Source organism: Salvelinus fontinalis, chromosome 2 (genome assembly GCF_029448725.1).
Source record: "Salvelinus fontinalis isolate EN_2023a chromosome 2, ASM2944872v1, whole genome shotgun sequence".
Classification (NCBI taxonomy): Eukaryota; Metazoa; Chordata; class Actinopteri; order Salmoniformes; family Salmonidae; genus Salvelinus; species Salvelinus fontinalis.
In genome coordinates, this window is record NC_074666.1 from 25,663,074 (window position 1) to 25,685,493 (window position 22,420).

At 45.1% G+C, this 22,420-nt stretch overlaps 1 protein-coding gene across 1 annotated transcript in view; it reads right to left on the minus strand.

The window, feature by feature from the left end:
- Positions 1-22,420, minus strand: part of LOC129815288 (roundabout homolog 1-like) — a 270,600-nt gene that overhangs the window by 47,212 nt on the left and 200,968 nt on the right. The gene's annotated exons all lie outside the window — the stretch shown is intronic.

Consider the following 22,420-nt stretch of genomic DNA (forward strand, 5'->3'; position numbering starts at 1 on the left):
TCCAGCCCATTGTGCGAAGTTTCAAAAATACTTAGACGTTGCCAAAGTTCCGGAGCATGTCTTTAACCTCCCAAATCACAGGTTGTAGGAAAGCAAAATAAAGGGATATAAAGGCACAGGAAGAGACAGGCAGAGAGGGAAAGAGTAGTACCAGTAGCAAATGCTTATTAAAGTGTTTGACAGTGAGAGAGAAGCCTCAGCTTTTCTGGATTCAGGAACATCAAACCGAACCTCCCTTCTGCGCCCCTAACCTTCAACTCCCAGTCCCTCTCCATTCGTTACAGCGCGTTCATTAACAGCCACTAGCGCTCATGGCAAGTCATTTATTGCTCATGGCAGGCCATTTATTCCGCTTCCCTTATACAGTGCATATACAGTATATACAGTACCAGTCAAAAGTTTGGACACACCTACTCATTCAAGGGTTTTTCTTTATTTTTTACTATTTTCTACATTGTAGAATAATAATGAAGACATCAAAACTATGAAATAACACATATGGAAACATGTAGCAACCAAAAAAGTGTTATATTGTATATATTTGAGATTCTTCAAAGTAGCCACCCTTTGCCTTGATGACAGCTTTGCACACTCTTGGCATTCTCTCAACCAGCTTCATGAGGTAGTCACCTGGAATGCATTTCAATTAACAGGTGTGCATTGTTAAAAGTTAATTTGTGGAATTTATTTCCTTCTTAATGCGTTTGAGCCAATCAGTTGTGGTGTGACAAGGTAGGCGTGGTATACAGAAGATAGACGTATTTGGTAAAAGTCCAAATTATGTCAAGAACAGCTCAATAAGCAAAGAGAAACGACAGTCCTTCATTACTTTAAGACATGAAGGTCAGTTAATGCGGAATGTTTCTTCAAGTGCAGTCGCAAAAACCATCATGTGCTATGATGAAACTGGCTCTCTTGAGGACTGCCACAGGAAAGGAAAACCCAGAGTTACCTCTGCTGCAGAGGATAAGTTCATTAGAGTTAACTGCACCTCAGATTGCAGCCCAAATAAATGCTTCACAGAGTTGAAGTTTAAGACACATCTCAACATCAACTGTTCAGAGGAGACTGCGTGAATCAGGCCTTCATGGTCAAATTTCTGCAAAGAAACCACTACTAAAGGACACCAATAAGAAGAAGAAAGGTGCTTGGGCCAAGAAACACGAGCAATGGACATTAGACCGGTGGAAATCTGTCCTCTGGTCTGATGAGTCCAAATTTGAGACTTTTAGTTCCAACGCCATGTCTTTGTGAAACACAGAGTAGGTGAACGGATGATCTCCGCATGTGTAGTTCCCACCGGGAAGCATGGAGGAGGATGTGTGATGGTGTGGAGTGCTTTGCTGGTGACACTGTCTGTGATTTATTTAGAATTCAAGGCACACTTAACCTGGCTACCACAGCATAGCGGGACTATCATTTGTTTTTCAACAGAACAATGACACAACACACCTCTGGGCTGTGTACGGTCTATTTGACCAAGAAGGATGGAGTGCTGCATCAGATGACCTGGCCTCCACTATCATCCGACCTCAACCCAATTGATATGGATTGGGATGAGTTGGACCGCAGGAAAAGCAGCCAACAAATGCTCAGCATATGTGGGAACTCTTTCAAGACTGTTGGAAAATCATTCCATTTGAAGCTGGTTGAGAGAATGCCAAGAGTGTGCAAAGCTGTCATCAAGGCAAAGGGTGGCTACTTTGAAGAACCTCAAATATAAAATATATTTTGATTTGTTTAACACTTTTTTGGTGACTACATGATTCCATATGTGTTTATTTCATAGTTTTGATGTCTTCACTATTATTCTACAATGTAGAAAATAGTAAAAATAAAGAAAAACCCTTGAATGAGTAGGTGTGTCCAAACTTTTGACTGGTACTGTACGTTAACTTAGGGAATGATGGATATTGGGAACAGCTGCTGAGACGTCATATTAGAAGACCATGGCTGTCAGTCCTGTTGGTGTGTCCTAATGGCTGTGACAGTAATGAAGACGGGGAGCTGCTACCTACCACACAGCAGCGCAAACCAGCCCAGACAGGAGAGACTCAGCTCAGAGAACATTGAGCTATGCCGGGAGAAAATGGAAAACTGCCACCGCAATTCCTCAACTCTCCACATGTGAAGCACAGGCTGAACTGGATACAAAGACAACTCACATCTCCCCCAAAATGGCAGGCAGAATGGTCAGTTTTCCGGTCATGGGCCACTGACAATCCTTTCCTGTCTCCTCTGGCTGCCAGCTCCCAGAAGCATCACAAGGAACACAGATGTGATTAGTGGGACAGGACTCCAGACCTCACAACATGCTCCAAAATGTACACTGGTGTAATCTTAGGTCTAGACACACTAGCCGGGCCCCTGCTACAATTGGAAATGTGAGAAGATGAGATCCAGTGAATGTAGATGGCAAAGACAGAGATGGCGAGAGAGAGGTAAAGAGAGAGATGGAGAGGGGGATGGATAGAGACCATCGAAAAATAAGAGGGAGGGAAATAGAAAGAGAGAAAATTAGAGAGCACGAGAGAGAGAGAGAGAGAGAGAGAGAGAAAATGAGAGCAAAACAAAAATAGAGAGAATGAGACAGAGACCGAGAGAACTATAGAGAGCGTGAGAGGGGAATATTTTTGCACCTCTCTTTACGTATCGCTGAGCAGACTCCTGCTCCTGATAAAGCAGCTAAATTGTGCTAATTTGGCCTGCGTACCAGCCAACTCTGTCCAACATTACCAGTCATAAATAACACAGGATTAAACCTTGAACACGCCAGGCCAGGGGAGCCCAGCCAACAGAACAGGGAGAGAGAGAGCACAGCCAGCGCTCAGCCTCACAGAGAGCAAACACGAAACAATGAGAAAGTACAACATGGGTAATCACTCCCAGATGGCTCCAGCTCTCTCCTCTCAGGCAGACCGCCTCGCTGGAGGGGGAGATGCCTGATGAGCAGTGTGGACATGGGAGAACAAATTGGGATGACCCTCTAATTGGTGACATTTTAGACTGACTCTTTCAGTCTCACGTGTGATCACCCCGGCACCTCTGATCTGATCCAGCGACCAGGGAGAAAACTGGCTGACTACAGGCAGTCTACAGGCCTGCAACTGACTGATTCGCTGGATGGCTTATTGGCTAAGTGACTGGGGCCTGATGAGAAACAGCTGTTCCCATGTTGCATGATAAAAGGCATGCCTTGTGGGACACAAAAACATGGCTGCATTTACTTGAGACAGGAACAAAAACTGAACCATGAGAACTCCTAGCAGTTAAGAGTGTTGGGCAAGTAACCGAAAAGATGTTGGTTCGAATCCCAGAGCCGGCAAGGTGGAAAAAACCCTAACAACTGCGTCCCAAGTGCTGATGATGTCGATTAATGCAGCCCCCCGCACCTCTCTGATTCAGAGGGGTTGGGTTACATGTGGAAGTTGTGCAACTGCTAGGTATCACTGTCCCCTTCCCTTTTTGTGTAAAGAGTCTCCTAGCTTCGGAGTGTTGTAAAATCATGATTAGTTAGCGCGCAAACAACCTGGTGGAACTGATGTTTTAAGCATTGTTGTTAAAGTAACTGTTCAGTGTTTCCAGATATCTATGAAATATTACCTATAATTAATTGCAATATGAGTTAAATGGTAGTTAAATAGGTTGAAAACAGCTTTTATGTGTTGGAATGGTGTGGGTGTACCCCAACAACAGAATGGTTTGGGCAAACCGGTCATTAAAATTATTAATGAGAGTAGACTGCTGATTGGCCAGCTCATCCTCCTCAGTAGGATGACATCATCCTTTAAGAGGAAAAGCAAGAAGTTTTTAAATGGTCTGTTGGAGATGGGGTTTTTGAAGTGAGTTTTCTCAAATGTATGTTTTAGCTGAAAATACGAGTATAGGATGAGTAAACAACATTATTAACAAAATATTAACTTTTAAAAGTTAGATTTTCACTGGACAGTTACTTTAAGTTGCTAAGAACATTAGGTGATTTTGCAGGATAATACACACGCGCACACACACCACACAATCTGCTAAACTAGTTTTCTCCTTCTCTTTCTCCACATCCTCCCTCTTCCTTACATTACATTGCCTCTCCCTCTCATCCATCAGCCCCATGTAATTCCTCCCCTGCAGTATTTTTGTAAAGTAATCCTGACAGTCTCCTTCCTTGAACCAGTGTACCTGACACCGCTTTCTACTCTTAAATCCTCCAAACCAGCAGGCTCCATACTACAACCTCTACTGGCATGCAGAAATAGAGAGGGAGATATAGGAGGGAGAGAATGAGGGAGAGGGTTGACGGGGAGGGAGAAAGAAAGGTAGAGGGAGAAAGATAGAGATAGAGAAACAGGGAGGAAGACCGATGGAATGGGAGCTGAGGGAGAGGTCAGTGACTGTGTGTTAGTGGAGCTCTGTGCTCTGCAAGGAGCGCTAACATATTTAAGCTATCCCAGCTAGCCTGCAGGCCTGTCCGTTGAGCTGAACCCTGCACCTCCTACTCTCTCCCTCCCTCTCGCCATCTGATCCCTCGCTCCAGAGCAGAATCCCACAGCCCACTTCAAAGGCGGAGCCCCCTGGACACGGAGTCTTAACCCTGGATTTGATTCTGTCTGACTGCTGGGCCCGATGGAGCCTCTCTTTCTCTCCTCTTCACTCCCAGCCTGAGGATAGAGCAGGAGCATACTCACTGCAGCAGTAATCCTCTCAACACAGACAGACAGGGCACACTGTAGCCCTGCAGACAGGGGCACACACCACAAAGCACAGTCCCTCATCCTCCCAATACATCAGAGCATGTGTTAGCCAGAGGGGCCCGGGGTAACCTAACCACTAACCACAGCCCACCCTAATCCTGCCTCTTCCCTCCATTTTGTCTTCTCTATCCTTTTCCTGTTAATGCCGACCTTCTGTGAAACTGGTTGCACCATTTTGTTAAAACTGTTTGGTCATGTCTTTGTAGGTATGGTTAGAAAAACTTGACACTACCTCCTCTCATCCTTGTTTCAACTAGGCTATCACTCCAAGTTGGAATAGTTTATAATTACAGTACGTTGTAGGTTAAAAGAAAACGGCTGCCAATAGTAGTTGTGGTTCTCTATCCACCTACAGTGTGACTGTGTGATGGTGAGCAGAGCCTGGGTTTAAGGCCAGGAGTCTAGTTGAGCACCTGTCACTACCTCAGACAGCCTTGTCATACAATGGGCAGCCAGCCACACTGAGATTCCGTTAGAAATGAATGAGCTTCCCCCCAGTGCACACGCTGGGCAAGGAGGCCTATATAAATACATACAGATTACAGAACACACACACACACACACCTGCTGGTCATGCAACACTTGGTAGAGACCTCAAAGAACGTTAGGGCGGAACCATTTGGCCCATCAAGCAGGAGTTTGTGTACACTATCTATCCTCTTCCAGTCTGTGGAGATAACAGATATCGGCCACTCTAGACCAATTGCATTACAGTCTTTGTCCAACTATATGGAGTTGATTTTGTAATAGAGTAAAACATTAACATTGATCTAGTGTACCTTGCTGTCAACCAAGCTGCCATGTAAGGTGACTTCACCAGGCCTTAAATAGAGAGGTGAGAACTTGCCCGAGGAATATATTCTGTTCTCAACTAGCTATGTTATAATAACCTAATTTTACCACCTTGTTAGTTAAAAGCACTGACACTTCAACAACAGGGAATTGAGAGCCTGTCTTCCCTGTGTCTATAGTGTACTGTTCCCGGTGTCTTCACTGTGTCTACAGTGTACTGTTCCCTGTGTCTTCACTGTGTCTATAGTGTACTGTTCCCTGTGTCTTCACTGTGTCTATAGTGTACTGTTCCCTGTGTCTTCACTGTGTCTATAGTGTACTGTTCCCTGTGTCTTCACTGTGTCTACAGTGTACTGTTCCCTGTGTCTTCACTGTGTCTATAGTGTACTGCTCCCTGTGTCTTCACTGTGTCTATAGTGTACTGTTCCCTGTGTCTTCACTGTGTCTATAGTTTAATGTTCCCTGTGTCTTCACTGTGTCTATAGTGTACTGTTCCCTGTGTCTTCACTGTGTCTACAGTGTACTGTTCCCTGTGTCTTCACTGTGTCTACAGTGTACTGTTCCCTGTGTCTTCACTGTGTCTATAGTGTACTGTTCCCTGTGTCTTCACTGTGTCTACAGTGTACTGTTCCCTGTGTCTTCACTGTGTCTATAGTGTACTGTTCCCTGTGTCTTCACTGTGTCTACAGTGTACTGTTCCCTGTGTCTTCACTGTGTCTATAGTGTACTGTTCCCTGTGTCTATAGTGTACTGTTCCCTGTGTCTTCACTGTGTCTACAGTGTACTGTCCCCTGTGTCTTCACTGTGTCTATAGTGTACTGTTCCCTGTGTCTTCACTGTGTCTATAGTGTACTGTTCCCTGTGTCTTCACTGTGTCTACTGTGTACTGTTCCCTGTGTCTTCACTGTGTCTATAGTGTACTGTTCCCTGTGTCTTCACTGTGTCTACAGTGTACTGTCCCCTGTGTCTTCACTGTGTCTATAGTGTACTGTTCCCTGTGTCTTCACTGTGTCTATAGTGTACTGTTCCCTGTGTCTTCACTGTGTCTATAGTGTACTGTTCCCTGTGTCTTCACTGTGTCTATAGTGTACTGTTCCCTGTGTCTTCACTGTGTCTACAGTGTACTGTTCCCTGTGTCTTCACTGTGTCTATAGTGTAATGTTCCCTGTGTCTTCACTGTGTCTATAGTGTACTCTTCCCTGTGTCTTCCCTGTGTCTTCCTAGTGTTTTCCTTGTGTCTATAGCATACCATGTTCCAGTACCATCTTGTGTCCCACTAGCAGATGGCCTCCCGGCATGGCTGTGTGCTGCACCAGTTGGTGCTGACATGGTGCCACCGGTCATACTGCCAAATAACTCAAGGAGGGGGAGGGAAAAGGGTTCCTCACAGCCTGATTGAACTACAGCCCAAAGCAATCAGTGGCCAATCTACTGCTCTCAAGACTAGCTGTACAACTCCACATTAACATCCCCACCCAGTCAAACACAGAGAGAGAAATACAAGCTTGCGCACATGCACGCACACACACACATACACAACCCATTGATCTGCCAGTGTTTATTTTCCCCTGCAAAACTGTTCTCATCAGGACTTGAGGACTGGGGAACTGGTGGTCTGCTCTGCTTGACCAGTGGGTAGACTTTTTGACAGACTTGGCACCTCAGTTTAAATAAATAAACCCTGTATTTTGATTGGAGGGTTGTGGAGAAGCAGCCGGGGCCAGCAGGAAAGCACATTGGCCAAGAGAGAAATGTTTCAACCCTGGGCCCCACGAAACTTCACCACATACTATACCCCCCACTTCCCATCCATACACTGCACCCCTTACCTCTTCCTACATGAAAGGATCCCGAGTATAAACTACAGGGGTACCGAGACATCAAACCCATGTCCTGTAGGATGTAGAGACTGCATTAGGTACAGTATGACACGTCTTGGCCAAACAAACTCTCCCTTCACAGTCTTTCTCTCAGCACAGCCTGCCTGCTTCCTCCCTCAGAGAGCACTAAAGCTACCCCTCTACTGCAAATACACATGTACTGTACATTAAGCTACATAAATCACAGCCTACACTATACGTTACAGCTTGGCCACTTCATTTTATGGCATAACACAGATGCGTTGGCAAAGCCGTGCCATGGTGAAAGTCAGAGAACTACAGTATGTTGAAACTACAGCTACAAAAACCCACATTTTGGACGCTTAGAAAAAACAAGATATTTATTTATTTTTTCTCTCCGTTTTTCTGTTGTTGAGGGTAGATCAGCTTTTTTGTGGCCTCTATCAGTGTAATTGTCTGCATCATTTCCAATACCCATATATATTTTTTGTAAATATTGTAACGACCCTGGGTTTATAAGCGCAGAAATCGACTCTGCTGCATGGGCATGCTTTTGCGGCACAGCCGATAGCGCGCCGGACCTGCTCCCTGCTGTTTCATTACAATATATACAGTGCATTCGGAAAGTATTCAGACTCCTTGACTTTTTCCACATTTTGTTACGTTACAGCCTTATTCTAAAATGTATCAAATTATTTTTTCACCCTAATCAATCTACACACAATACCCCATACTGTAAAAGCAAAAATATGTTTTTTGATTTTTGGGCAAGTGTATAAAAAAATTTAAAAAATGGAAATATCACATTTACAAAAGTATTCAGACCCTTTTCTCAGTACTTTGTTGAAGCATCTTTGGCAGTGATTATAGCCTCTTGGCTATGACGCTACAAGATTGGCACACCTGTATTTGGGGAGTTTATCCCATTCTTCTCTGTAGATCCTCTCAAGCTCTGTCAGGTTAGATAGGGAGCATCGCCGCACAGCTATTTTCAGGTCTCTTTTCAGGTTAGATTGGGTTCAAGTCCGGGCTCTGGCTGGGCCACTCGGACATTTAGAGACTTGTCCCGAAGCTACACCTGCATTGTCTTAGCTGTGTGCTTAGGGTCATTGTCCTGTTGGAAGGTGAACCGTCGCCCCAATCTGAGCGCTGTGGAGCAGGTTTTCATCAAGGATCTCTGTATTTTGCTCTGTTCATCTTTCCCTCGATCCTGACTAGTCTCCCAGTCCCTGCCTCTGAAAAACATCCCCACAGCATGATGCGCTGACCTCTATGCTTTACCGTAGGGATGGTGGCAGGTTTCCTCCAGACGTGACGCATGGCATTCAGGCTAAATAGTTCAATCTTGGTTTCATCAGACCAGAGAATCTTGTTTCTCATGGTCTGAGAGTCCTTTAGGTACCTATTGGCAAACTCCAAGCGGGCTGTCATGTGCCTTTAACTGAGGAGTGGCTTTCGTCTGGCTCCCATAATGGCCTGATTGGTGGATTGCCACAGATATCTTTTGGAAGGTTCTCCCATCTCCCCAGAGGAACTCTGGAGCTCTGTCAAAGAGACCATCAGGTTCTTGGTCACCTCCCTGACCAATGCCCTTCTCCCCCGATTGCTTAGTTTGGCCGGGTGGCGAGCTCTAGCAAATTTCTTCCATTTAAGAATGACGGAGGCCACTGTGTTCTTGGGAACCTTCAATGCTGCAGAAAAATGTTTGTACCCTTCCCCAGATCTGTGCGTCAACACAATCCTGTCTTCGATCTCATGGCTTGCTTTTTCCTCTGACATGCACTGTGGGACCTTATATAGACAGGTGTGTGCCTTTCCAAATCATGTCTAATCAATTGAATTTACCACAGGTTGACTCCAATCAAGTTGTAGAAACATCTCAAGATGATCATTGGAAACAACATGCAAATTTGAGTCTCATAAATCAGGTATCCGTTTTTTGTTTGTTTTTTATACATTTGCAAACATTTCTAAAAACCTGTTTTCGCTTTGTTATTGTGTAGATTGATGAGGATAATTTTTTATTTAATACCTTTTAGAATAAGGCTGTAATGTAACAAAATGTGGAAAAGGGGAAGGGGCCTAAATACTTTCCGAATGCACTGTATATTATTTGAAATATATACAGTACCAGTCAAAAGTTTGGACACACCTACTTAAAGGGTTTTCCTTTATTTTTACAATTTTCTACATTGTAGAATAATAGTGAAGACATCAAAACTATGAAATAACACATATGGAATCATTTAGCAACCAAAAAGGTGTTAAACAAATCAAAATAGATTTCATATTTGAGATTCTTCAAAGTAGCCACCCTTTGCCTTGATGACAGCTTTGCACACTCTTGGCATTCACTCAACTAGCTTCATGAGGTAGTCACGTGGAATGCATTTCAATTGACAGGCGTGCCTTGTTAAAAGTTAATTTGTGGAATTTCTTTCCTTCTTAATGCGTTTGAGCGAAAAAGTTGTGTTGTGACAAGGTAGGGGTGGTATACAGAAGATAGCCCTATTTGGTAAAAGACCAAGTCCATATTATGGCAAGAACAGCTCAAATAATCAAAGAGAAACAACAGTCTATCATTACTTTAAGACTTAGCTCCAACTAAATGTTGCAATTATTCAGCCATACCTGTGACAAAAAACAAGCTACATATGGGCAGTACTAAAACAAACAATCTGATGATTCCCTTTGCAACAAAAACTGCAGAGTTGGATATTTCACCAACATGTAAACAACACAAGATTTCACCAACTATGTAAATGACACCACTCTAGTATTTTTTTGTAGTTACATAGTTATGTATAATCTACAAGATGTATATGCAATATTCATGTAAACTGCACATTTTATAAGTCAATTCGGTAAACCTTTTTATTTTGTTTATTCAGCATAAGCATAGGAATCAGCCTTGGTCAGCATGTGATTTCATAAACAGAGCATGAGCAGGGTAGCATGCTTCTCTAATGATGCTCCCTGGTGACTACTCTCTGGCTGGGTGCTGTGGTTACCAGGGAGGCTGCTCTCTGTGGTGTGTTATGCCATATGCAGGTCATCACCACACCACACCATGTTCCTCTCAGTGAGGAAGAGAGAGAGAGAGAGAGATGATGTGCATGCACTGCATACCCTGATATTATAGGTTGTACTATGCTTTCAGAGTGTTATATGATGGCAGCAATTTTGCTGGGATGACTAGGACACTGGCAGAGCACATATTCCTAGCAGAAAACAAAAAACACTGAGAAATCTCAACTCAACTGTCTGTGGTAGGGGTGCTTTCAGTGCTTCAAATACATTAATTTAAACTCAGACCTAACCCTGACTGCTTAGACTAAAATATCCCAGGGCTTGGAGATGAGAAAAACATGCATATATGGATACTATACCTCACCTTCCTTCCCCTTTGGATTCAGATGTGTTCAAATCTCAACGGAGTTCCAATCCTCGCTTTCTCACAATCTCTGTCCTGACCTCTCCCTCCCCCAGCCTCCCTGCCTTTATCCATCTCTTTTCCTCCTCCATGCTATCTCTCGCTGCACTGGGCTCTCGGGGGGGGGGGGGGGGGAAGAGAGAGAAAGAGAGAAAGAGAGAGAGAAAGAGAGAGAGAAAGAGAGAGAGAAAGAGAGAGAGAAAGAGAGAGAGAGAGAGAGAGAGAGAGAGAGAGAGAGAGAGAGAGAGAGAGAGAGAGAGAGAGAGAGAGAGAGAGAGAGAGAGAGAGAGAGAGAGAGAACTTCAGGAGATGCAGCTGCCCCACACACACCAGAGCAGACCAGCAGGCATTAAGCCCATCCACCAACATGTAAACTGAGGTGAGGTAAATCCAATAAAACAAAGATATGGTAAGAGTACTGTATGTACAAATCAACATACATGGATTAGCTGAGAATCATAAATACCCCCACAGAGCCTCCACTATACATACACCACAAACACACTGTTAACACCACTTGTTTCTAGACGCTACAGGAATTCCTATTCATCCCTCAGAGAGTGATCTGAATTACATCTTCATCTCAGATGAAGCAGATAAATCATTCCTCTTCTCCTAAAAGACAGTCCCATGGCAAACACATGCTGCACACACATATATTAATCCACCTGATGTTTGGAAAGCCGGTTAGCTGAGTACCGGTGCACCCTCACCCAGCTAAAGCCCCTGGTTATACTGGCAACATGAAACTGATCTCTCACTCTCTCTCACTATCTCTCTCTCACTTTTTCTCTCTCTCTCTCTCTCTCTCAGTGGGCAACACTCTCAGCACAGAGAGAGGGGATCAGAGAATTTAGAGACAAGCTAAAACTAGGCCTAATCATAGGCTTGCTGGTACTAAACACATCTGTAAATCCATTTGAACGTCAGCACAGTGAAAAGGCTATATTGGGTTCAAGTCATTCACACTGTGACAGCAAAGGACAAGCTCTCCTCCAGAAAGTGATGAGTGGATATATGTGGAGCTTATAACATGACCCATACATCTGAGACTGGATTCTGTTGATTTCTCCTTTGCCATACCAGGGTGTGTGCGTATGTGTGTGCATGCATGCGTTCATGTGTGTGTTGCGTACGTGTAGATGAGCCATGGCGAATCCCCTATGCGGCTCGTCAGCCCCTGTCTGTCTGGTCTTCCTGACACCCTAATCCTGGTGATGTGATGTGTGCACCGTCGTAAAGGGATGAGACACATTAAAGCTAGCTAAAAGGGTTGTGTAACCCACGCTTTCATCTCCTCCACTCATGCCCTTCTACACCAGCACAACTCACATCCAACCAACGAACCAACGAAGGATGAGAGAACCAGAGTGATGTAAATAAAATAAATTGAGAGAGAAAGGGGAATGAGGAGGAAGAGGATTAGGAGAGGGCGTTGGCAGCGTACAGTGGAAGAAGAAAATCTAGCATTACATAATTTGAATAGAGCAGCAAAGAATGAGTTCTCAGGCCTGGCCCCTCTCTCTGTTCATTTCCTATAGCTCAATGCCTTCTCACACTGTGTACCACATACACTACATGGATGTGGACACCAGCTCGTCAAACATCTCATTCCAAAATCATGGGCAATAATATGGAGTTGGTTCACCCTTTGCTGCTATAACATCCTCCACTCTTCTGGGAAGGCTTTCTACTAGATGTTGGAACATTGCTGCAGGGACTTGCTTCCATTCAGTCACAAGAGCATTAGTGAGGTCGGGCACTGATGTTGGGCGATTAGGCCTGGCTCGCAGTCTGTGTTCCAATTTATCCCAAAGGTGTTCGGTGGAGTTGAAGTTGTCCTGGCGTTGTCCTGGCATCCACCAAATCCAGATTTGTCCGTCGGACTGCAATATGGTGAAGCGTGATTCATCACTCCAGAGAACGCGTTTCCACTGCTCCAGAGTCCAATGGCGGCGAGATTTCCAACGCTTGGCATTGCGCATGGTGATCTTAGGCTTGTGTGCGGCTGCTTGGCCATGGAAACTCATTTCATTAAGCTCCTGATGAACAGTTCTTGTACAGATGTTGCTTCTAACTCGGTCGTGAGTGTTGCAACCGAGGATGGTTTTTATATGGTACGCGCTTCAGCACTCAGCGGTCCCGTTCTGTAAGATTGTGTGGCCTACCACTCCGTGGCTGAGCCATTGTTGCTCTTAGACATTTCCACTTCACAATAACAGCACTTACAGTCGACAGGGGCAGCTCTAGCAGGGCAGAAATTTGACAAAATGACTTGTTGGAAAGGTGACATCCTATGACGGTACGACGTTGAAAGTTACTGAGCTCTTCAGTAAGGCCATTCTACTGCCAATGTTTGTCTATTGCGATTGCATGGCTGTGTGCTCAATTTTATACACCTGTCAGCAATGGGTGTGTCTGAAATAGCCGCATCCACAAATTTAATGGGGCGTCCACATACTTTTGTATATAAGGTGTATAGTAGTACTTTGTCAGTCATCAACAAGAGGTACAGTGCATTCGGAAATTATTCAGACCCCTTGACTTTTTCCACATTTTATTACATTACAGCCTTATTCTAAAATGGATTAAATAAAAAAGACCAAGACATTTCCTAGAGCTGGCTACCCGGCCAAACTGAGCAATCGGGGAGAAGGGCATTGGTCAGGGAGGTGACCAAGAAAATGATGGTCACTTTGACAGAGCAAAGAGGTTCCTCTGTGGAGATGGTAGAACCTCCCGGGAAGAACACCCATCTTTGCAGTACTCCACCAATCAAGCCTGTATGGTAGAGTGGCCAGACGGAAGTAAAAGACTCATGACAGCCCGCTTGGAGTTGGCCAAAAGGCACCTAAAGGACTCTTATCTGGTCTGATGAAAAGAAGATTGAAGTCTTTGGCCTGAATGCCATGAGTAATATCTGGAGGAAACCTGGCACGATCCCTACGGTGAAGCATGATGGTGGCAGCATCATGCTGTGCGGATGTTTTTCAGCTGCAGGGACTGGGAGACTAGTCAGGAATAAGGTAAAGACGAACAGAGGGAAAGATGAAAGGAGCAAAGTACATAGAGATTCTTGATGAAAACCTGCTACAGAGTGCTTAGGACCTCAGACTGGGGCGAAGGTTCACCTTCCAACAGGACAACGACCCTAAGCACACAGCCAAGACAACACAGGAGTGGCTTTGGGACAAGTCTCTGAATGTCCTTGAGTGGCCCAGAGTCCGGACTTGAACCCGATGAAAAATCCCTGGAGAGACTTGAAAATAGCTGTGCAGCAACGCTCCCATCCAACCTGACAGAGCTTGAGAGGATATGCAGAGAAGAATGGGAGAAACTCCCCAAATACAGGTGTGCCACGCTTGTAGTGTCATACCCAAGAAGTCTCAAGGCTGTAATCGCTACCTAAGGTGTTTCAACAAAGTACTGAGTAAAGGGTCTGAATACTTATGTAAATGTGATATTTCAGTTTTTTATTTTTAATAAAATTGTAAACATTTCTAAAAAACTGTTATTTATTTTGTCATTATGGGGTATTGTGTGTAGATTGATGAGAAACACAAAAACAATGATCCATTTTAGAATAAGGCTGTAACGTAACAAAATGTGGGAAAAGTCAAGGGGTCTGAATACTTTCCGAATGCACTGTAAAAGGGGGATGAAGAAGTATCACTCAGAAGGGGTAAAAATGAAGGGTCTGCTTCAACATATGGAGGCAGCTATAGAACACATTGTTAATGCCTTATGATTTAAGGCCAAATACTCCTAATAACATTTATGCAAGTAAAGTAAAGATTATTATCAATTGTAAGGGAAGCAGGGGAAGAACTATACTGGAAAACACACACACACTTTCCACTTTGTTTCATGGGTTACTCCGCTCCTGTTTTCAGTGAAAACATTCCTACACTTAACTTACAGTCGTTTCCTCTGAGAGGTGCAGACAGTGAAAGCTGACGTCTACTGCTGCTGTACAATGAACCAGAGGCTGTCCCATAGGATCCACATATCATCCACAGAGACCAGGGAGACCAATATCACATTTTTCATTCAACAGAGATCATACTGTATATCAACGTATCATTTGGCCATTCAGACAAACAAGGAAAATGTAAACTCATACAGTATAGTTTGACATACATAGGCTACAGATGATTGACTATTCAGAACTCCAGCTCTCTAGAGGTAGACACTATTTGTTTGCCATGACTGTGGCATGGAGTTTGCAGTTGAAAACTATTTGCATGACAACAGAACAGACGATTTGGGAGCTTTGTGAATAAAGATACAGTTGAAGTCAGAAGTTTACATACACTTATGTTGGAGTCATTAAAACTCATTTTTCAACCACTCCACAAATGTCTTGTTAACAAACTATAGGTTTGGCAAGTCGGTTAGGACATCTGCTTTGTGCATGACACAAGTAATTTTTCCAACAATTGTTTACAGAGAGACTATTTCACTTATAATTCACTGTATCACAATTCCAGTGGGTCAGAAGTTTACATACACTCAGTTGACTGTGCCTTTAAACAGCTTGGGAAATTCCAGAAAATGATGTCATGGCTTTAGAAGCTTCTGATAGGCTAATTGACATCATTTGAGTCAATTGGAGGTGTACCTGTGGATGTATTTCAAGGCCTACCTTCAAACTCAGTGCCTCTTTGCTTGACATCATGGGAAAATGAAAAGAAATAAGCCAAGACCTCAGAAAAGAAATTGTAGACCTCCACGAGTCTGGTTCATCCTTGGGAGCAATTTCCAAATGCCTGAAGGCACCATGTTCATCTGTACAAACAATAGTACGCAAGTATAAACACCATGGGTGCCGTCATACAGCTCAGGAAGGAGACACGTTCTGTCTCGTAGAGATGAACGTACTTTGGTGCAAAAAGTGCAAATCAATCCCAGAACAACAGCAAAGGACCTTGTGACGATGCTGGAGGAAACAGGTACAAAGTATCTTTATCCACAGTAAAAGGAGTCCTATATCGACATAACCTGAAAGGCCGCTCAGCAAGGAAGAAGCCACTGCTCCAAAACCACCATAGAAAAGCCAGACTACGGTTTGCAACTGCACATGGGGACAAAGATCATACTTTTTGGAGAAATGTCCTCTGGTCTGATGAAACAAAAATATAACTATTTTTCCATAATGACCATCGTTATGTTTGGAGGAAAAAGGGGGAGGCTTGCATGCCGAAGAACACCATCCCAACCGTGAAGCACGGGGGTGCTTTGCTGCAGGAGGGACTGGTGCACTTCACATTATAGATGGCATCATGAGGTAGGAAAATTATGTGGATATATTGAAGCAACATCTCAAGACATCAGTCAGGAAGTTAAAGCTTGGTCACAAATGGATCTTCCAAATGGACAATGACCACAAGCATACTTACAAAGTTGTGGCAAAATGGCTTAAGGACAACAAAGTCAAGGTATTGGAGTGGCCATCTCAAAGCCCTGACCTCAATCCTATAGAAAATTTGCGGGCAGAGCTGAAAAAGCGTGTGCGAGCAAGGAGGCCTACAAACCTGACTCAGTTACACCAGCTCTGTCAGGAGGAATGGGCCAAAATTCACTCAACTTATTGTGGGAAGCTTGTGGAAAGTTTCCCGAAACATTTGTCCTTGAGTGGCCCAGAGTCCGGACTAAAACCCGATCAAAAATCCCTGGAGAGACTTGAAATTAGCTGTGCTGCGACGCTCCCCATCCACCCTGACAGAGCTAGAGAGGATCTGCAGAGAAGAATGGGATAAACTCCCCAAATACAGGTGTACCTAGCTTGTAGCGTCATACCCAAGAAGACTCAAGGCTGTAATCGCTGCCAGAGGTGCTTCAACAAAGTACTGAGTAAAGGGTCTGAATATTTATGTAAATGTAATATATAAGTTTTTTTATTTTTTATAAAATTGCAAACATTTATACAAACCTGTTGTTGCTTTGTCATTATGTGGTATTGTGTGTAGATTGATGAGGGGGAAAAAACGACTTAATCATTTTCAGAATAAGGCTGTAACGTAACAAAATGTGGAAAAAGTCAAGGGGTCTGAATACTTTCTGATTGTAGTGTATGTCAATACAGAAGAAGCATGGGGAGGGAGAGCAGGAGAGGACAAACAGAGCTCCGTCACCCATTCATCCACCCTTCACTCCTTCCCTTCCCGCCTCAGGGGCTGTGCTCTCAGCTGGGCTCTCTCTGTGGTTAAAGCTGCTCAGGTGTGAAGGAGCTGAAACTGGAGCTGAAGCTCGGTGATAACCTGAGCCAGTGCTGAATCACACCGGGATGTGGAAATATAGTCTGGACAATGAGGAGTGATACATTAGTTGTAGGGTGAGGTTGCTATCATACTCCCTCTATACCCCCTCACATTGACAGATATATGCCGCAGTCCTTGGGGAAAAAAATATATTTTTCTGTTCTAATGGAAAGTGAGAAATCCCTCCTAGTAAAATCTGATATGGATAAATAGCCCCAGAGCTACTGCAGAATGACCAAGAGACTTTTACACACAGCGTGCCACTAGAAACACACAATGGATCACTAATGAGCTCCGTTTGACTGCATTTAGAGGTCTGCATTCCAATTGCAGCTGAGTAGCAGTAGACAGACAGGGGTGTACTTCAGTGTGTCTGAAAGAGACAGACTGATTCAGACAGAGAAATTCTGTGTTTGCTCTCTCTAAGAGCCTGTGTTGGATCATTCATTTGACAGGAGCTCAGTTGTCTAGAAGGAGACAATGTCCACAGTGAAGGTCTGAACTGTTCCTGTAACGTGTGTCCACGTGTGTCCAACTCACCTGTTGCATGGCCCCGTGCAACACACACACACACACACACACACACACACACACACACACACACACACACACACACACACACACACACACACACACACACACACACACACACACACACACACACACACACACACACACACACACACACACACACACACACACACACACACACAGGTCAGCCTTCCTGACATAGAGCACCCATCCCTAGCCTGACCACTATGCTCCACTGAATCCCTCTCTATTTAACCGAGAGCCTCGCTCGCATGCAGAAATAACATTTCCCTCAACAAAATGAAGGAATACCTTGGGAACAACTTGAAACTTGAAATACCTTTTCAACTTGAAATACCTTTTCCAGCCCTATTGGGCTGCCACAGGCAGAGCACAGGGATCTCTCATTACCCAACTAGGCAGGTCTAGATCTCCTGCTACCCCACCAGGTAGCCCAGACCCAAGCAGTAGGCCCAGGCCCCAGGCACCAGGCCCAGGGCTAGGTAATGGACCTGACAGCAGCATACACTGCTCACCCTCAACACAATGTCATGTTTGTTCCCTTTATCTCTTTCTCTTTCTCCTTCCTTATTTCTTTCCCCAGGCCAGAGGGAGTGGAAAAAATATCAGTTTCTCTCAGACTATCTACAACATCCACTTTGCTTCTCATCTCAAGGGCAGCATTTGTCAAAACCAAGCCACTGTTTCTTTTCAATTACTTGGCAAAGACTTGGTCTGAAATCCACTGGAACATTCACCCACTCACCAATACTGCCCTTGGAGTCTCTCTTCCTGCGCCTCTGTGTTTCCTCTGCCTCAGAAAGAGAACAAGCCACCTCTGTCACATACACACATACATCCACCCAGAAGCATCATCATGCCCCTATATCAAAGCTACTTGATCTCGGTGCCCCATGCCTGCTGGGAGAAACAGTAACCCGCTCCAACAAGCTCTGAACCATCCACAGCTTACCCGCATGGCATGCCCCCTCTGCCCACACAGAGTGTCACTGTGGATATGATAACAATATGCAGGCCTGAATGCCTCAGAGCTCAGACAGACTGGTTCTTTGAATAGTCCTCACAAGCCAGGAATTCAGGGCTGTTCTTTCAACCAATCGATTGCTCAAAATTTTTATCATGTATTTTTCCATATATATATATATATATATGTTTGAATAAAATCAACTATATGCAGGCTACTGAGGTTGAGATATTATTTAGTTTGGCACTGAGCTTGTCTGAGGCTTTAAGCACTGCGTTTAAAAATGAAGACACACAAATTACTAAAGAGGGAGCCAGAGATCAATATAGCCTAACCAGAAGACAAAAAACTGTTCCCGACGCTATGCCAGCAGTCGGCCACCTTTTCCATTTGGAGTGGCAAGTTATCGTGCCATTTCTACTGATCTGCGTGCCAGTTATGATTTTCATATGCATGCTTTCGTGAAACAGTTTCATTTAATTTTGAATAATGTCTTCATATCTCAAAATCAATGTCATGTGGATAATCAAAATTCTATCTAAATGAAAATTATACAAATCTAAAAGTAACTTCTATTGCCATTGCCAATATCTAAAATAGCCTACATAAAACCAACAAATAAGAGCACTCCAGCCCACGGGTAGAAAATATCCTGATAAAAATAAATATCCTATATATCACATTGCCTTATGCATGGCCTGTCTGCAAGGAACTTGAAACATTGTATCAACTATTAATTTGGTGCTGACCAAAAAGAAGCTCTTGCTAGCAGACTTGCAACATTGTCTAAATTATTCTGGCCCCTCAGAGTTTCCAGATTCAGAGGCTGACACAAGGAGGATACATCCCCACAGACCTGAGAATAAAGCAGATTCAGAGGGGGGGACAGGGAGGATACATCCCCACAGAGCTGAGAATAAAGCAGATTCAGAGGGGGGGGACAGGGAGGATACATCCCACAGACCTGAGAATAAACCGGATTCAGGGGGGGGGACAGGGAGGATACATCCCACAGATCTGAGAATAAACCAGATTCAGAGGGGTGTACACAGGGAGGATACATCCCCACAGAGCTGAGAATAAACCAGATTCAGAGGGGGACACAGGGAGGATACATCCCCACAGAGCTGAGAATAAATCAGATTCAGGGGGGGACACAGGGAGGATACATCTCCACAGAGCTGAGAATAAACCAGATTCAGAGGGGGACACAGGGGGGATACATCCCCATAGAGCTGAGAATAGACCAGATTCAGAGGTGGACACAGGGGGGATACATCCCCATAGAGCTGAGAATAAACCAGAATCAGAGGGGGGGACAGGGAGGATACATCCCCACAGAGCTGAGAATAAACCAGATTCAGGGGGGGACACAGGGAGGATACATCCCACAGATCTGAGAATAAAGCAGATTCAGGGGGGGGGACAGGGAGGATACATCCCACAGAGCTGAGAATATACCAGATTCAGAGGGGGGGACAGGGAGGATACATCCCCACAGACCTGAGAATACACCAGATTCAGAGGGGGCACAGGGAGGATACATCCCCACAGAGCTGAGAATAAACCAGATTCAGGGGGGGGGCACAGGGAGGATACATCCCACAGATCTGAGATTAAAGCAGATTCAGAGGGGGGCCAGGGAGGATACATCCCCACAGAGCTGAGAATAAACCAGATTCAAAGGGGGACACAGGCAGGATACATCCCACAGATCTGAGAATAAACAAGATTCAGAGGGGGACAGAGGCAGGATACATGCCACAGACCTGAGAATAAACCAGATTCAGAGGGGGACACAGGGAGGATACATCCCCACCGAGCTGAGAATAAACTAGATTCAGGGGGGGGCACAGGGAGGATACATCCCCACAGAGCTGAGAATAAACCAGATTCAGAGGGGGGGAAAGGGAGGATACATCCCCATAGAACTGAGAATTAAGCAGATTCAGGGGGGGACACAGGGAGGATACATCCCCATAGAGCTGAGAATTAAGCAGATTCAGGGGGGGGGGGGCAGGGAGGATACATCCCACAGAGCTGAGAATAAACCAGATTCAGGGGGGGACAGGGAGGATACATCCCATAGAGCTGAGAATTAAGCAGATTCAGGGGGGGGGGGGGCAGGGAGGAAACATCCCACAGAGCTGAGAATAAACCAGATTCAGGGGGGGACAGGGAGGATACATCCCATAGAGCTGAGAATTAAGCAGATTCAGAGGGGGGGACAGGGAGGATACATCCCACAGAGCTGAGAATAAACCAGATTCAGGGGGGGACACAGGGAGGATACATCCCATAGAGCTGAGAATTAAGCAGATTCAGAGGGGGGGACAGGGAGGATACATCCCACAGAGCTGAGAATAAACCAGATTCAGGGGGGGACAGGGAGGATACATCCCACAGATCTGAGAATAAACCAGATTCAGAGGGGGACAGAGGGAGGATACATCCCCATAGAGCTGAGAATAAACCAGATTCAGAGGGGGACACAGGGAGGATACATCCCCATAGAGCTGAGAATAAACCAGAATCAGAGGGGGGGACAGGGAGGATACATCCCCATAGAGCTGAGAATAAACCAGATTCAGAGGGGGACACAGGGAGGATACATCCCCATAGAGCTGAGAATAAACCAGATTCAGAGGGGGACACAGGGAGGATACATCCCCATAGAGCTGAGAATATACCAGATTCAGAGGGGGGGGGACAGGGAGGAAACATCCCACAGAGCTGAGAATATACCAGATTCAGAGGGGGACACAGGGAGGATACATCCCACAGAGCTGAGAATATACCAGATTCAGAGGGGGGGACAGGGAGGATACATCCCACAGATCTGAGAATATACCAGATTCAGAGGGGGGGACAGGGAGGATACATCCCACAGAGCTGAGAATATACCAGATTCAGAGGGGGGGAAAGGGAGGATACATCCCCATAGAACTGAGAATTAAGCAGATTCAGGGGGGGACACAGGGAGGATACATCCCCATAGAGCTGAGAATTAAGCAGATTCAGGGGGGGGGGACAGGGAGGATACATCCCACAGAGCTGAGAATAAACCAGATTCAGGGGGGGACAGGGAGGATACATCCCATAGACCTGAGAATTAAGCAGATTCAGAGGGGGGGACAGGGAGGATACATCCCACAGAGCTGAGAATAAACCAGATTCAGGGGGGGACACAGGGAGGATACATCCCACAGAGCTGAGAATTAAGCAGATTCAGAGGGGGGGACAGGGAGGATACATCCCACAGAGCTGAGAATAAACCAGATTCAGGGGGGGACAGGGAGGATACATCCCACAGATCTGAGAATAAACCAGATTCAGAGGGGGACAGAGGGAGGATACATCCCCATAGAGCTGAGAATAAACCAGATTCAGAGGGGTGTACACAGGGAGGATACATCCCCACAGTGCTGAGAATAAACCAGATTCAGAGGGGGACACAGGGAGGATACATCCCCACAGAGCTGAGAATAAACCAGATTCAGAGGGGGACACAGGGGGGATACATCCCCATAGAGCTGAGAATAGACCAGATTCAGAGGGGGACACAGGGGGGATACATCCCCATAGAGCTGAGAATAAACCAGAATCAGAGGGGGGGACAGGGAGGATACATCCCCACAGAGCTGAGAATAAACCAGATTCAGGGGGGGACACAGGGAGGATACATCCCACAGATCTGAGAATAAAGCAGATTCAGGGGGGGGGGCAGGGAGGATACATCCCACAGAGCTGAGAATATACCAGATTCAGAGGGGGGGACAGGGAGGATACATCCCCACAGACCTGAGAATACACCAGATTCAGAGGGGGCACAG